Here is a 15,576-nt window from a genome sequence, read left to right on the forward strand (position 1 = left end):
CTGTAGTATTGTGTTGAAGCTGCATTGGCAGCTGTACCTGTACACGCCATCCAATCTCTGTTTGACTCAATGCCCAGGCGTATCAAGGCCGTTATTACGACCAGAGGTGGGTGTTCTAGGTACTGACCTCTCAGGATCTATGCACCCAAATCACGTGAATATGTAATCAAATGTCAGTTCTAGTATAATATATCTGTCCAATGAATGCCCGTTTATCACCTGCATTTCTTCTTGATGTAGCAATTTTAATGGCCAGTAGTGTATTTGACATTATGTCAACTGCTGGGGGCGATCTGAGTTGTTATATTATTTTGAAATGTCAGATAAACTAAGACAAGATCGCTTGTAAATTTATTGATTACTCGTTTCGACAGATCTGTGCTGTCATCTGAGTTACAAGATCCGATGATGGCAATTAAAGTGATCAGAATTTTTTTTATTTCTTTTTTTTTTTTTTTTATTTCTGCAACACGTCGTGCTTAGAACAAACCTAAGTTAGTATCAGTGTGAAAATCAAACTATCCACGTTAGCGAACGTCTGATATACACACGAAAAACGTAACGTGGACACCACATCATACCCATGAATCAGGTACGAGGCTGACAATGTAGTATTATTGGGTCACAATGAGAGTTGCCGTGAATGCAGTCTGAGCTCACTGGAGCAACCCAGGTTAGCCAACCTGAGCGTTACCGCGATCGTACAAAATATCCCCGAGAGCTACTAGTTGCTCGTGATCGACCGTTTGGCGATCAGTGAGTCACGGGCGTCCTTTCCAAATTGGTAACCTTCACGACTGACACGTCCGGTATCTTCACACAAATTGCAGTCTCGACGATAGCGGCATCGTGTTTCTGGGACTCAGGAAGTGGAAACGGAATTGCCGAAGAAGCGCGGCAACGCCGCCTTGCGTAAGAAGAGTGGCGAAGTGGCTGTGCGCGTGACGCCCTCCCGTGTCGGAGTCTGGCGGAGGCGGCGCCCACCGCCGGCTTGCGTGGCGCGCGCGCCGCTGAATCGCGCTGCGCGCTTGCGTAAGCACCGGCAGCGGCAGCGGCGACAGCGCCAGGTAACGGCGGAAGGAGCGCCCCGCCAGCGGGCACGGGAACCACGGCGGCCGGGCCGCCAAGGTCGGCGGTGGGCGGCAGCGCCTGCAGGTTCCCTTTCCCTCAGTACGATCTCCCTGAACTCGCAGCGTGGGCTTACTGCTTTGTGCAGCCCAGTGCCAAGCATTGCTTCCATCTCGGCGTCTACGTCGTGTCTTCTCGCGACACGAACACATTAAATGTATTCAGAGGTCAACGTCATTCTTTCAATAGCGGGAGCGGCGGTTAGTACGTGCCGGCGGGAAGTACAGACATCGCTACGCCATTAGTTAGAACTTGAGTGATGTAGCTATTGAGTCTGTGTCACAAATTTTGTTTGTTTTGGAATGTCGAAAAAAAATGGTTCAAATGGCTCTGAGGTCATCAAACGATACTACACGTGACCTCCAGCCTCCACCCCCTTGGGTGGGGCGGGGGGGCAACTTTTAAATCTTAGATGGGAACACCAATTTTTATTGCAGATTCGGATTCTCCATAAAAAGTAATCAAGTTTCGTGCGAAACATTTTTTAAACCATTGACAGATGGCGCTGAAATCGAGGAAAAAAGTGAAATTGGGGAAGAACTCCGATTTATTTAGAATTATCCTAGAAAAATGCATCAAATCGATAAAAAATGTGCACCAATTCTTTCGTTACGCCAAATTAAGCTATTTTTGTACAAAATGTAGTGTATCCCACTTTTACCGTTACCCAGGAACAACGAGATGGACGTAGTAGAATGATGTTCCCATGGAGCGGTTCACTGGTGTGAGTCGCCTTGCCTCTCACAATTTGGGGTGCTTAATTAATGAAATTAGCCACGAAGAAATTGTTCAAAATTATCCCCATTTGCTTCAATGCATAAAGTCAGTCGTCTGCGAAAGATGTCCACAGTTTTGAGCGGCACGTCCCGTGGTATGGCTGCACACGCTCTTGGTCCATATCGTTTCTCGTTGTGGGCTGTCTTTCATAAACAATATTTTTTAAATAACCTCACAAGAAAAAATTAGGAAATGTTAGGTCTGGTGAACGTGGAAGCCACTGAACTAGTCCGCCATGTCCTATCCACCGACCAGGGTACCGTAAATTTAAAACGTTCCACACATTTTTAGCGTAATGGGAGCTGCTCCGTCCTGTTGGAACCACATTCGTTGCCTAGTTTCTAAATCAGCATCTACCATTAGTTCCAACAAATCATCGCGGTGAAGTTGTAAATAAGATTCCCCAGTAACATTTCGGTCAAAAAAATACGGGTCTGTGCCAGTGTGGATTGACAGGGGACCAATAATGATCAATCATGATGATTCAATTCGCCATTGTTTTTCAATGTGGCTTCATCGGTGAACATAACGTATCTAAAAAAAGAAACCATTGTCACCGCTTATCGTTTACAAGGCCCACTGGCAGAAACGCACGCGTATTTGCATATCTTTCGGCGTTAATGCCTGTGTCAGTGTGATATGATATGCATGATATTTATGTGCCTTCAAAATCCTCAAAACAGTTGATTTAGGTATTCCAGTTTGTTTCTAAACAGGCGAGAACGGTAAGGGTACCAGCGTCATTTTCATTGTATTCGGGATGACCAGGTGGACAGTGCATGTATCCATTCTGAGCTCGTTGAGTGCAATTTCGAATAATGTTTTCGCTTGGATGTCGTCTGTTTTGGAAACGATCCGCATACAATTGCACAGCTGCAGCGTAACTGTTATGGCATTCACCTAAAATTAACATCATACAACAATCTCTGTAGGAGGATAGTGAGCCATGTTTCGCTAAAGAATAATTTGCTTTCGTCAGTTGATGTTTACAGTTCACAATATGAGAGTGAAGTGACGTCTGATCTTTTTTTTTATTGTGATTTCATTCCCCTGCCCCATATGGGCTGGGGAAGGCTGTCAGCGACACAATCCGCCGCTTTTCACCCGAGTGATATGAACGTCTCATCACATTGCACCGGCCTTTATACTGAACCACAGTCTGCAGTTTGGTCACAGTAGCGCCACAGTCAGGTGAGTAATGCAACTGTGAATAGTTCCGTAACGAGATTTCAATACCATTCCGCCTCCCTCCATCAAAAGATGCGCCCTTCTCGGATCATTCTAAATAAATCAGAGTTCTTCCACAATTTTAATTTTTCTTGATTTCAGCGCCATCTGTCAATGGTTTAAAAAATGCTTTAGACAAAACTTGATTAGTTTTTTATGAAGAATCCGAATCTGCAATAAAAAATGGGTGTTTCCATTTAAGATTTAAAAATTGCCCCCCCCCCCCCCCCCCAATGGAGGTCACATGTAGTATCATTTGATGTCCCCCTTTGAGCTTACGAACTTGTCTTACTCACTACTTTTACCCGATGTATAGTTTTCGAGATAATCTCATCCGAAACTTCAGATGGACCACTCTGTATATGTTACATTTTCTTGCTACACCGACGGTGTTCTCTTCCTCTCTCTTCAATATTTGCCGACCGGTATAGCATTCCGGGTTATGTGAGTATAAATTATTCGAGTCATCACTACTGTTGTTTCTTATTTATCTAATGACAATGTGGTATAAGATCGAAAAACTTCCGGGAATTTAGTATGTCGGAATGTATCTGTGTACCTGCATCTGCTGCTTGCAAGATATCATAAGCGAACCTGACTGTTACTGGTCAAGAAGCAAAAATGTGAATGATCAAAATGTAAGAGTTTAGTATTCTACTGACTTTGATGTTATTAGAATTGGAATACAATCTCCTACAACGATGATGGCCGAAACCAAACTCAGAAAATAATGAACTGTGGCTTCAGATTCAATTAGAAGATGAAGCATTTTCCCCCTTGGATGTTCTTCTACTGTAGTTATAGAGTCTTATGAAAGATTTTGTCCACGTCCTGTGAAATAGTTATATTGATTCATGAGCCTCGACATGCATCTTTGAGACTGCCTGCGGCGCATATCAGCTATTGACTCGTACCTCTGTAAACACGAGATAACTCTAATCAACTTTGGAAATGTTACTGACATGTTTTTTTGTAACTGGAATCCAGTTCTGTGGAAACGAAGAATTTATGAGTGAATGATATGAGCAATGCAAATACCACAAATGATACCACTGAAAACAGCAGTGGCTACATGGCTTATAGTTGCGTAAGCTCCACGTTACACTTCATTTGAATATGAGTCATTATTATTTATCTAAAAATACAAGTCAATATCAAATAGTCAGACGCTTGAGAAAACGGTAATATTGCGTCAGATTTTAACTAGTGGTTATTATTCCAGTGCACATTGTTTCATACGTAACTTTGATACGCAGCTGTCACCCTCAAATCTAACATACTGTGATTATTCGAAGCAAGACATTTGATTATCAGTATCAAAAAGTTTAAGAAAGGACCAAATTGTAAAAGAAAAACACGATAACTGGTTTTACCCGCTTTCTACTAAATCTAGTGAAACCTGTTGAACTAAGTCAATGTCTATATCACGAAATGATAGCAAGAGAAAGCTGAAAAGTGTTTTAAAGCATCTACAGTCATGAATATCATTTTCGATAGCTTATGTTTAGGAGTCACATATGTGTTACAGTAATGGATTAACGGCAGATTACTAAATAAAACAATAACAAGACCCTTGCTACTGAAACGTTTCAGGCTCTTTCGATCGTGACTAAGTTTATAGTATGTTTGCAATGCACCCGCCGCAACCATGTTGGCAGATTCATTTACGCAATGCTCTGTCAAGTTTATCTTCAATGTTTTGTTGTTTTTTTGTAAAGGCCACTTGGTTTCTGATTAATCACCTGTTATCTGTGTGGTAGTGAAGTACCGAAAAATAAACACACTTACCAGGAATACAAGTCGGGATCCAAGTCTTCAGTTTTAATCTGCGAGGAACAGTCCACATTCCGCTGTAGAACTAATGATTCATTCTCTTTGTGTCCAGCCCATTCTTCTTCGTATCCTTTGCCCATCGAGTATTATTCCAAGGTATGCAGGAAAGCGTCTGTGGAATTTTGAAACAGTGAAGGACCTCTTCATGTATGTTGTTTGTAGCAGAGTAGGATATGCACACTAAGGCGCAAGAAGTCTACTTTCAACCACGTATTCAGTTTGAATTTTTCCGATCAGCTTCACAGACCAGACGAGAACTTGATATTTACAATCAGCTCGTCATTATCCTCTCTTCGAAGAGCCTAGCTATGTTTGTGATTAATGTGTCGCAGAACTTTTTTTCTCTCATGAGCAAAGCTCTGGTAATATTGCCTCTGAAACATCGGAAAAATTCAAGGAAAGAGCAGACGGCTTTAGAAGTATGTTCTAATATTTACTGGTTTTTCTGGATATGATGTACATTCGGCAATTACGTACGCGTTTCGTGTAACGCCCTTTCCTAAATGGCGATTGTCAAGGAAAACATTGACGCGTGGCGACTGAGGAGAAGAGAAAACCACCACAGTTTCGTTGATACCACAGAAGCTAGTGAATGAGTTAATTTATAATGAAGAGCCAAGATCTACATGCATTAAGTGATCAGCTTCTATGGCAGAATGCTATATTCTTTCAAATTTCTGGTTACAAGAGTAACAGAAATCAAAATGTTCACATCCCTCACGGTTGTATGGAAGTTATTCTGGCTTTAAAAGATATGCACCAGGAAGGCACACCATGTTATGCGCTACAAATGAATGATTATCCTTTATTGTCACGAAGGTCACGTGCGTGATGATATGATCGACACGTGATCTTAAAGTCAATAGAGACGAGAACTCACAATAGCGATTGAAAGCAATCGTTATCACGCCACGCTGACAGTGCAAGAAATAATGTCCTCGTCCATCAATTTTACCAACGGAAGTCGCATGCCGACAGGAAAACACACACAGTAAATAGTAAAAGACTTCATATGTCGGCCGTGCTGCCGCAGAAACTTCAGTACTTCAACTGATATTTCGATCGTATACGTTTTGGCCGTCTTCCAAGCGAGCTGGCAGACTAAAGCTAAAACACTCTCAAACACCATTTAAAACATGAGAGCCGTGTCGCTGCGCCTAAGCCCACACAGAACGCAAAAGGCAGAGATGTTTGGAGGCAAGGTGCTTTGTTTGAACTGAATCTGTAGTTAGATCCTCGAGCCATGCTGAGACATCGATACTTTAAATAGAGTTGCACTGTAGCGACGTCTTTGCGAGCTGAGAAAAGAAAGTGTCGAATTCAATGATTTGTCCAGAGCGAAACTGTTATCTCTATTAATTTATTCCTTCACTAAACCAGTTTCCTTACCACCGAGTGTCAGAATGATGAAGTACACACTAGAATTTTGACATTGTCGTACAGCATACATGCTGTCCAAAAAGTTACAAGACTGGATTGATAAAAAACTGAGAAAAGTTAAGATAATGGTTTTAATGCTTCGTGTGATATACGGAGTCTTGAGCGCAAAGCACAGAACGTTCATATGATCATTGAAACTATCAGGAAAATCCTTTGGTATATTGTTCACCTCGTCACATCCATTCCTTCTTCGGCCTAGGCGAACCATCAGAGCCCCATTAATCATTATCTCGTTTTGTTGTAGACTCGTTGTGCGTGATGATTTTTTCCAGAAAAGAACCTTCTACGTTTTGCATTTCAGTCAAGTCGCGGCAGGTGTCTATGCGTCGTTGTTTTCGTTCGGGAGTAATGGTGTGTGGGGCAAACTTTACACACACTTTTCTCTTCTTCAAAACATTCAAGTGAATGCCTTGAGCGCTTCATTTAGACATGTAAAGTTCGTTGCTCCATTGCGCTTTGTGACAGAACGACCTTGACAAACTACGGCCACTAAAAATACTTCATGTTCACAACTGACGGGGGGGAACTGTTGTTTACATTGTTAATTTAAGCTGCCACGGTAGTTGCTGCGCTGCCGTTGTGGTATGACCACTGACGATCCAGCGTTCTGCCACAGCCGATTTATTGCAAGGGCTCGATGTATCTTTGATGTGCTGTTCATCTCTCATTGTCTGTGCACGTCGTATGTCCTATGTATGAAAGGCCAGATTCGCAGGGGATGTTGTGAAGCATCAAGTCATTCTTGCGGGAATCGAAAACTGATGCTGTCTTTAGTGGAAGTAGAAAGAAAGTACACCGCTGCAAGCCCGAAATCTAATGGCTCGGTCAAATAGCACAAAAATATGAAGTTTTACACAATAACAGACTTGTTCAGCTAACCTATATCAGCGCATTCTTCCAGTATTCTTGCCTCATCACTTCCATGGATGTAAAAGTTTCCTCTCCCCTACACAAATATCGTCCTAGCAGTGTTCAAGAAATCGCATCACATATATTAAGAATGGCGTCAGTCTTAGTGCTTGTTCAACTGTTTTAAGAACTAGCAGAATTAAGGGCTGAAAACCTGACAAGCAGCTTCGACGATACCAATCCAAAGAGACGCAAACCTCTCAATTTACTACACTGGCAAACACCCAGTGAATCTCTTCGAGCGAGGTGGTCCAATGGTCAAAGACCTAGACATGTATTTTGGGCCTATGTGCCATCCATATTCAGGTTTTCCCTAAGTCGCTGACGGCTGTTCTGAAATGTCCACGGCCCACTTTGGTCATTCTGAGCTCGTGCCTTTTCATTTATGACCGCATCGCTCGATAAGACGCTAAATTCTATGTTTTATTCCTTCTTTTATAGTGACTCTTCCTAAGGAAAAGTATTCTGTTAATATCGTTTTTCTTTGCTCAGTGACTCAGATGAGTTCTGGTTACTTCACGCGTTTATTCCCAACGCCCTGAAGAAAGTTATTCGAAGAAGCTATGATGAGGGAATGAAGAGTTTCAAGAAAGACGCATTTCGAGTTGTGAAAAACATGTGAAATACGATTTTTTGTAAAGTACTGCTAGGAACCACACTTACGGAAATACACAGTATGACAACATTTTTTAATACTCTTAAAGGATTTTCTAATTACATATTTTACAGTGTTTCAATTGTTTTGAAAATCAGTGTATCCCTACATAACTCAAAGGCCATGATGGTTCACTTGAGTTGTCAACGACTATTTTCTTTCGGACACTCGTTCAAAACATCTGCTCCTACTCATAATGGCCTTGAAGTTGATAGGATGTTAGAACATTCTAGCTTTATTCGTTGGGAAGGATCCGATACAGAAGTCTTCAATTACGCTCCTGGTAAAGGACATTTTTTTTTGTTATTGGTAAATACCTGGATGAGGATGGGGGCGTGGGAAATTCATGTTAATCACGGTCTACGCATAATCACTCCATCTTATGCGAACGTTGTAATCGACTTCCAAACTGTTCGTCATATTTACTGAAATACATCTTCTGTGGGATTCATTACTGTGATAATCGCTTGTGTAGTGTAGAATCGTATATACGTTATTAACGGGTGTCTGGGGAAATGAAAAGAAGGGATAGTGTCACGTTCGCTACCGCTACGTAATCAACCAAACTCGGATAATACAAGGGGCAATCAAAAAGTTTCCGGTCGAAGGCCGTACAGTCTAGAATCGGTATGCCAGTTAGGCAAAATATCGCCGTGAGCGTTGAGGCAATTATCCCACCTGCATATCAGATTGAAGATATACCGTGTCCTGCTGCGTGAAGAAAGCAGTAACTGCCTGCTTTACGTCCTCCAGTGATAGGAGTCATCCACCCTCCAAGGCCTTTTTTAAGGGACTGAAAGCGTGCTAATCGTATAGAGTGGTCACGTCTATATGGCGGGTGCTCGAGTGTCCCCTACTTGAGTTGGCGTAACATCTGCGTTACGACATTTGCTACATGGGAACGTGCGTAATCATGAAGCACCAGCGCCCCTTATCGCACATTGGTGGTTTGCGACAGACATGCTGCGCCGTACACATTCTTTATTCTCCGGTGGATGTCTACCGATGTTTGCTGTTCGGCAGTCAAGAAAAGAATAACAGCATGTTGGTCCTGTTTGGACGCATTTGGTAACAACGTCTTCATAATTCACATTTTCGCATTTATAGCACTCGTGACGTAAAGATACTAATGCCATACTGATCCGTTACCTACATATCGGTCCTTATATACCCGCATTGGAGTCACGCTACGTTGCATATACACTCCTGGAAATGGAAAAAAGAACACATTGACACCGGTGTGTCAGACCCACCATACTTGCTCCGGACACTGCGAGAGGGCTGTACAAGCAATGATCACACGCACGGCACAGCGGACACACCAGGAACCGCGGTGTTGGCCGTCGAATGGCGCTAGCTGCGCAGCATTTGGGCACCGCCGCCGTCAGTGTCAGCCAGTTTGCCGTGACATACGGAGCTCCATCGCTGTCTTTAACACTGGTAGCATGCCGCGACAGCGTGAACGTGAACCGTATGTGCAGTTGACGGACTTTGAACGAGGGCGTATAGTGGGCATGCGGGAGGCCGGGTGGACGTACCGCCGAATTGCTCAACACGTGGGGCGTGAGGTCTCCACAGTACATCGATGTTGTCGCCAGTGGTCGGCGGAAGGTGCACGTGCCCGTCGACCTGGGACCGGACCGCAGCGACGCACGGATGCACACCAAGACCGTAGGATCCTACGCAGTGCCGTAGGGGACCGCACCGCCACTTCCCAGCAAATTAGGGACACTGTTGCTCCTGGGGTATCGGCGAGGACCATTCGCAACCGTCTCCATGAAGCTGGGCTACGGTCCCGCACACCGTTAGGCCGTCTTCCGCTTACGCCCCAACATCGTGCAGCCCGCCTCCAGTGGTGTCGCGACAGGCGTGAATAGAGGGACGAATGGAGACGTGTCGTCTTCAGCGATGAGAGTCGCTTCTGCCTTGGTGCCAATGATGGTCGTATGCGTGTTTGGCGCCGTGCAGGTGAGCGCCACAATCAGGACTGCATACGACCGAGGCACACAGGGCCAACACCCGGCATCATGGTGTGGGGAGCGATCTCCTACACTGGCCGTACACCACTGGTGATCGTCGAGGGGACACTGAATAGTGCACGGTACATCCAAACCGTCATCGAACCCATCGTTCTACCATTCCTAGACCGGCAAGGGAACTTGCTGTTCCAACAGGACAATGCACGTCCGCATGTATCCCGTGCCACCCAACGTGCTCTAGAAGGTGTAAGTCAACTACCTTGGCCAGCAAGATCTCCGGATCTGTCCCCCATTGAGCATGTTTGGGACTGGATGAAGCGTCGTCTCACGCGGTCTGCACGTCCAGCACGAACGCTGGTCCAACTGAGGCGCCAGGTGGAAATGGCATGGCAAGCCGTTCCACAGGACTACATCCAGCATCTCTACGATCGTCTCCATGGGAGAATAGCAGCCTGCATTGCTGCGAAAGGTGGATATACACTGTACTAGTGCCGACATTGTGCATGCTCTGTTGCCTGTGTCTATGTGCCTGTGGTTCTGTCAGTGTGATCATGTGATGTATCTGACCCCAGGAATGTGTCAATAAAGTTTCCCCTTCCTGGGACAATGAATTCACGGTGTTCTTATTTCAATTTCCAGGAGTGTACGATGTAACAACGCGCTCAAACGGAAACTTTTTGAGCACCCCTTATACGAAGAGCTTGATCTTCTTATACGAAAGACAAATCATTAAAAAATATATCACACAGCATCATCCTACGAGAGATTCAATAAAGGTGTTGGGTTTGTAACACCACAATAGGTGCCGTTACAAGACAAAGAATGAATGCAAAAACAAATCTCCATACTACCTGACATATAATATTGCAAAATTAATTCAATCTTTATGCGACTAATTAATCTCTGCTCCGAAAACTGCATGCCTGTAAAAACAATGTGGGTCGAAACATTTCTTTTCAGTCTTATGAGCACGTTCTGTGTCCTGATTTCCATTTCTCACCCTTCCTGAAAGTGTGTGGTCAAGTGTGAATGAATTAAATGAAGTAGCAGACGGACCAGAGAAGTAGTGGGTTTTCTAATCTTCTACCAAGTTTAACGGTGTCGGCGGGAGGCAGAGAGCAGGAACAGGAGGGATTGGCCAAAAATGAGTAAAGCAAAAACGTTTTTCGTAGCAGAGGTTGGTCATGGCCTCCCCCACCACCTCGGGCGGTTCGGATAGGGCTCCGCGCGACGGTTACAGGGAGTTGTTCAGAACGACTGCGTCGAACGAAGGACAAAAGGTATTTGAATGTGTTAATAATTTGTAATCTCAACAATTGCTTCTCCTTGCTATTTTTGAATTACCATTTAGGTTCTGGTTACAATTTTGGTTCAGTTAATCAGTGGCGTAATAAGATGATTTCCGTTAGTCGTGACCACGCGGTCCCTTGACTCAAATCGTAGCCCAAGCCTTAACAATTTCGGCTTGCCATATTATTTTGTGGTGGACTTTTAAATTATCAGTAAAATTGTATCGAGCGTACATTTGGCAAAGAATGAATCGATTTGATTCATGCATACAAAGGTATGCAGCCACCCAAAATCCTGCTCGATGCCAGTCACGAGGTACATACAAAACTTTTTACAAAAATGCTATCAACATTTTGTTCGGCATGTGCATTTAGTGCACGTGAGTGTTTGTGTTTCGAAACTGAGCAGTGACCACGAGCTCTCCAGATTTCTCCATCCCACAGCACTCGCCAGATTAAGGCGAACGTCAGACCATCGGTTCGTTTATGCAAATATATCAAGAATTTTTTGTCTATCTGTTAAATACAAAACACTACTGTTATCATGCGAAATCTTAGCCAAAATAAATATTTCATCATTTGAAGCTATTTCCGTGCTCGTTTAATTTATCCCGTTTCAATGCGTCTGAAAATAGTCACATTTGTTTCATTGATGATTATGCTACTAAAATACGTAGTTTTTGGCACAAGTGTAGCTAACGGGACGTAGTTTTCTTTGCCTGCCCCATGATAATTCATTGAGTTATCCGTTGCGACCTTTATAAACTTAATCTGTGAAGGGATTGTTCCCTAAAATTTAGATGGGCCTAAACCTCTTTTCAAACAACGGGCAAAGTTATTCAGAGAACCTTACGTTACGTTAAGGTTTAAGCCGAAAAATTGGTACACTTTCCAACGTTCACCAATAGGAAGCAACCACTACTTCTCTTGTAGAATGAATAATTATAAAATAAAGTAAACGTCACCAATATTCAAACAGCGCCACCACACTAGCGTGCAGCTTTGTCTTGGATTAAACTTAAGTTTACCCGCAGCGTTTTATACAGCAAAGCCAGATTGTACTGTCAGCTGTGATCCATCCGTCGGATTTGGATATTAAGCTATATGCCTATAATGGACCTGGATACCTTTTCTTTCATATCCATGTTTATCCATTAATAGCAGTAACACATCACTAAATACAATGCAATGCCAAGACAAAGCAGCCTCTTGTCTGGTAGAGAATGTCTGGAGGCTTAATAATAGACAATGTACTGAAAATGGATTAATCATCTAGAGTCATCACTTGTGTATCATTTCATTGTCGTTTAAATTTGCATCAGCGCCATTTTATTCGCTTCAGGTGTTTTAGAGTGGAATCTGAATTATGATTCAATTGTCTGTGTTCCAGGTACGACCACTGACGCTGACGGCAGAGCCTCGAAGACCACCAGAGACGCGTCCTTTCCCCCACAGACTTGCATTACCTGCTGCAACTGACAGGTAACGAAGGCGTGCCAGATAGCGTGACTTGCTCTTTCTGCTGTAGGCGCCTCCTCTGTGAGATCTAACGAGGCGCTTTTTTTTCTCTAGTGCCTCAGAATTTCATGGAGGAGTGTATATGGTCTGGTACTTCTTAAGAATGACTACTTTCAGTCGCATGAAACACACTGATCAAAGCAGAACAGCAGACGAAGTACGAGCCAGTCTTTCGATTGCTGCTGGTACCACGCATAGCCTCCAGTATACATTAGAGTGTGTTAAAAGATTAGCTTCACACAATCAAGTACGGCACAGCAAATTGTAATGACACAGATACTCACTAAATTTACTCCATACAATTGAATTATCAGAAGCCAATTTTTGCACCATTGGAATGAATCAAGCATAAAAACCATAATTATGGCACCCTTACACAGTGTGTGTAGAGCTTGGATGCTCAACACTGCATTGCAAACATGGATTCAATGGGATTATTTTTGTTGAATCATTTGTTTTACTTGGTATCATTGGGGATCTTAGGACTTCAGGCCCTCATCACACCTAACCAAGCATCCGTAAAAATTATGTTTTAGTTAATATTGCTGTGTACGGATGATAACAATAATAAAAATGATAATAGCTGTGGCTGTAGTAATGAACATAGGTACTACAGTAATGTCAGTCCTATTAACAATGTGTTAAGTACATTTCTCATCTCGTGTAAGGTTCCCGTGCCAGCCGCTGTGGCCGAGCGGTTCTAGGCGCTTCAGTCTGGAACCGCGCGACCGCTACGCTCGCAGGTTCTAATCCTGCCTACGACATGGATGTGTGTGATGTCCTTAGCTTAGTTAGGTTTAAGTAGTTCTACGTTCTAGGGGACTGATGACCTCAGATGGTAAGTCCCATAGTGCTCAGAGCCATTTGAACCTCCCGGTGTAGAGACATTTTGCTGGTATTCAGTTTCTGAGCAAAACTTTTCCACTTTTCGAGAACTGTTTACAGTTTTGGGGCAGTCATGTGAAAGTGCTGTCTATCTTCATATGTATTCCAAACAATTTCAGTTATTTTCAGTACAATGTAATTGTCAAGAACACGATTCGAATCATACCTTCACCTTGTATCAATTTATAGACCGTCTGAGCTATATGCAGATAAGAACTGTTTTCTATTTTAAAAAAAAGTAAATCCCCAATAGCACGCATGTTCTTGTCTCTATATATCCTAGCCGAAAGAGAATCGTTTCGGATGATGTCGAGGTCCATACCTCCACCAGTATTGTTTCCTTCCCACATCGTCTTCAAGACATCGTGATACATGTTTCTAGCTCAGCTGTACCTACCTTCACTCTCCAGTTCATCTCCAGATGTAAACGCGTGAGTTCTCAAGTCAGTCACTGAATTATCACAAACCAAAGAACAAAATAAAATAACCGCCCTCATTTAGAGTGCCCCCTTAGGACTTCCGCTAGCCACTCTTTTTGATCATTACAGCGTCGCGTTGATCTTAGGCCAAACGCCATGAGTCTACAGGCTTAGAGACCACGTTCACAAAGAGGGATGTGAGCAGTTTAGAGTTACATCTTGCTTCTTTCTACTGTTGCCGAGGTGCTGGCTGTGAGCAATGTTCCATTTTTTTTACTGTCGTTTGAAAACGATTCCACAACCACAACAGTACAGTCTGTGCCACTGCAACGATATTTGTTATCTCTGGGTTGTTATCCATCCCACTAACAGCTTGTCATGCGCTGATACTGCTGAATAGCTCCTTATCGTTCACCTGTCTAGCTGACGTATGTAGAACGACCTGACTCGCTGACATGGTTTTATCAGCCCTTACAGAGACGGGATTTTATCCTGTTATTGCAAATTCTGTTGTGAGTGTGGTGTTTCAGACACTCAAGAAACACGAGCTAGATACTTATTTCATATTAAAACTCAGCAATTCATTTCAATTCTCATTTTTAGATTTTAACTCTCTGTGCTGTCAAGCGACAATAGTAATGTGTAACAAAACTACATATAACTAACTGTATTGACCGCTTTGTTTCGAAAATAACGTAGCTTTTTAAAGTACACAAATGACTACGGTAACCACATGATAGCAGAAAAAGTAAAAATCACTTTGATTTTGCGAGCTATTTCCGAGTGGCAAACAACAAAGCTATTAGAATGAGATTTTCACTCTGCAGCGGAGTGTGCGCTGATATGAAACTTCCTGGCAGATTAAAACTGTGTGCCGGACCGAGACTCGAACTCGGGACCTTTCGCGGGTAAATGCTCTACCAACTGAGCTACCCAAGCACGACTCACGCCCCGTCCTCACAGCTTTACTTCTGCCAGTACCTCGTCTCCTACCTTCCAGTTCGAGTTCGAGTCTCGGTCCGGCACACAGTTTCAATCTGGCAGGAAGTTTCATATCAGCGCACACTCCGCTGCAGAGTGAAAATCTCATTCTGGAAACATTCCCCGGGCTGTGGCTAAGCCATGTCTCCGCAATATCCTTTCTTTCAGGAGTGCTAGTTCTGCAAGGTTCGCAGGCGAGCTTCTGTAAAGTTTGGAAGGTAGGAGGCGAGGTACTGGCAGAAGTAAAGCTGTGAGGACGGGGCGTGAGTCGTGCTTGGATAGCTCAGTTGGTAGAGCACTTGCCCGCGAAAGGCAAAGGTCCCGAATTCGAGTCTCGGTCCGGCACATAGTTTTAATTTGCCAGGAAGTTTCAACACAGCTATTGCTTTCCATCAACAAGAACGGAATAACGATAGAATGACCGAAAGAACTATGTATGCTTCCACCGATTTCTTTTGCTAAAAAAATTGAAATAACGCACAAAAAACTGTCAGACAAGAAAACAAGATGGAGCACAAACTCTTCTCAAACATGAC

The 15,576-nt window shown here is 43.4% G+C and overlaps 1 protein-coding gene across 3 annotated transcripts in view; it reads left to right on the forward strand.

Annotated features, from left to right (window-relative positions):
* Nucleotides 1-15,576, forward strand: part of LOC124595638 (acyl-CoA Delta-9 desaturase-like) — a 666,968-nt gene that overhangs the window by 435,919 nt on the left and 215,473 nt on the right. The window contains exon 2 of one of the 3 annotated variants that reach the window (XM_047134467.1): nucleotides 12,628-12,719. The exons of the other annotated variants lie outside the window; for them this stretch is intronic. The gene's annotated coding sequence lies outside the window, so the exon portion shown is untranslated. The remainder of the gene's footprint in view (nucleotides 1-12,627; nucleotides 12,720-15,576) is intronic. 3 annotated transcript variants of the gene reach the window in all.

This window comes from Schistocerca americana, chromosome 2 (genome assembly GCF_021461395.2).
Source record: "Schistocerca americana isolate TAMUIC-IGC-003095 chromosome 2, iqSchAmer2.1, whole genome shotgun sequence".
Taxonomy (NCBI): domain Eukaryota; kingdom Metazoa; phylum Arthropoda; class Insecta; order Orthoptera; family Acrididae; genus Schistocerca; species Schistocerca americana.